At 35.7% G+C, this 2,510-nt stretch overlaps 1 pseudogene; it reads right to left on the minus strand.

The window, feature by feature from the left end:
- Window positions 1-441: 441 nt before the first annotated feature.
- Window positions 442-2,231, minus strand: LOC104086144 (bidirectional sugar transporter N3-like; annotated as a pseudogene).
- Window positions 2,232-2,510: the final 279 nt, after the last annotated feature.

Here is a 2,510-nt window from a genome sequence, read left to right on the forward strand (position 1 = left end):
CTATAACAAATTTATGGACCAAGTATTCATGACATTTGTCATGACATCATATCCACTATTAGACTAAAGATTTCTTGCTATAAATAGAAGAGCTTCTCCTCATTTGAAAATACACTAAAATAAGAGAGAAGCAATAGAAGTTAGAAAGAGTAATTCATAGATTGTAGTTTGTGAGATAAATATTGAACGTGAATAATATTGTAGTGAGTCTGTGAGTGGTTGGAGGGTGGACCATTGGAGTTGTGTGCAGGTTGTGTTTGTGTTTCAGTTGTTGTTGGCTGGAAAGTTAGAGTGGAGGAGGTGTGTGGGAGGTCTGGGTTATTAGTGCTGCGATGTAGTAAATCAACTTCTTGGTCGTTAATTTCCAATATCAATCACGATATTGGAAATTATACCATAAACAAACTTTAATGTGTAACAAATGTATGTGTGTATAAGCAATTATACTAAATACTACTCAATATTTATTCTTTACTAGGACATCCCAAGAAGAAAGCTTCACAGAATATGAGCCTACATAGAGATAATTAACTTGTGTACAAACACATCAGTATTAGGAAAAATCAACCTAAGGAATTAATGGCAACAATCTGCGCAATACTGCACTGAAACCAATGCCAATACCAAGCCTGACATTAATCAACTGCCCTATGCTTCCACAGTTTGCAGTTTGGGTATGTTTTCTACTTTAACTCCACAATTAATATCATGTGGACACGACGCTACGTGTACTTTATCTGAGCAAACCAGTAAACCAAGCTTCACAATATCAATAATCTGTTCCTGTGTCAGTTCTGGGAGCTTCTTATTGTTCATGTTCTCATCCACTACTATGACTGCTGGCTTTTGTATCTCCGGAAGTTTTTGCTCCTTTAAGATGGCCTTCTCCTTTTTGCTGTATATTACGTAGAGCACTATTTGGACAATACCAAAGATGAATCCCAATACATTTGGAGCCTATAAAAGATAACAAGGTTATAAGTGCCACGTAAGATCCAAGATATTTTAAGTAAACATGGATATATGCATAATTAATTATAGAGTGGTATATATGAGCTTGAAAATAGAACTTACAGCAATGTTAATGTCTTTTAGTAAAAGACCATAGAAGAACCACATCACTGCACTTAACGTGAGAAACACTGATAGGAGTAATGGCATGTATTCCACACTCTTTGTTTTTATTACTTTTCTCTGCATAAAATGAGAAAAATCATCAGGATTATATTCTTCACGCATGAAAAATCATCAGAGTTTGAAATATTTGTATGTAAAAGCTCACCACAATGCCTAAGGGTGCTACGAACACACAAGGAAAATACAAGGCAAATCCATCCAACCACTTGTCCACGAACGGCCCCTTTGAATAGAAATTGGGTAACCAGAACAATAGCACCAAATCCACCCACCACTGATAATAGGAGCATCTTCACAGTTTGGACCTGCATTAATTAAATTGTAAACATCAAATATTCTTCCTTTAGGAAAAGAAACGATGGAAAATAAGAACTCCTAAAAAGGAAAAAAAATAGTTGTCCAGTGGATGCCATGAAAAACCTTACCTTGGCCTTCTTTGGCGCGTAGAAAAGGTAGAAACCAACGTAGATAGTTTCAATGAAAACTCCAAAGGAGTTTATAGTGATGAGAAGGGTCGTATTGGTCTTGAGAAATGCATAGTAAATCCAAAGCATTGAACTAAAGAGTGCAACCACGTACGGAATTGATTGATAGCCTTCAGTTGATTTTTTCTTGTAGATTTTATAAAAGGTAGGCCTGCAAGTGTGAAGTTATATATAGTGTTAGTCAGATTATAATCCAAATAAACTGAACATTTAAAAAATACTACAAGAAAATGGAGACTCACAGGGGAGAAAGGAACACAATGAACGAGACAATGTTACCTGCAATTACAAAAGAAAAAGAAAAAGAAAAAGAAAAGAGACGATGAGTTTAACCTCGACACATTGAACATATTTTAGGATGGAAGTACATATTTAAGGAATCCAGTCAGAATATTTTACAATTAAGAAGCAAGAATTAGGAGAAAACAGGTTTGTATTTACCAAGGACACCAAAAGCAAAAGCCCAGTGACCAGAAGTAGCAGCCATCTCTTTTTTGTAGTATGTTTCTAGCCAAAGAATTGCAAATCTCTAGCACTCTGTCTCTCACCCACAATGCTAGAGTTGCAAAAGACAATCAAGTTTTCTACTTGGCTGTGAAATGAGGAGGGTTTGCTTGACATATTTATATAGGCAAGGGATGGGAATTATTAAAGTTGGTGCATGCAACATTGAAATTAAAGATCCTTTTTTTTTTCCCTTTTCCTACTGTCTCTGGACAAGTATTTAATTAAAGTTCAAAAAAGCACTGAGAGGAGTAAGGGTGCTATGGCAATATCCTCAAAGTTCAAGGATCCCAGGACTCTCTTTTATTATGTCATCCCCCAATCCTTTGGAGCACTAAGACTTATAACTTGTGCTTTTTATTTTTTGGAGTGTTTGATTCTTTC

This window comes from Nicotiana tomentosiformis, chromosome 3, assembly GCF_000390325.3.
Source record: "Nicotiana tomentosiformis chromosome 3, ASM39032v3, whole genome shotgun sequence".
NCBI lineage: Eukaryota > Viridiplantae > Streptophyta > Magnoliopsida > Solanales > Solanaceae > Nicotiana > Nicotiana tomentosiformis.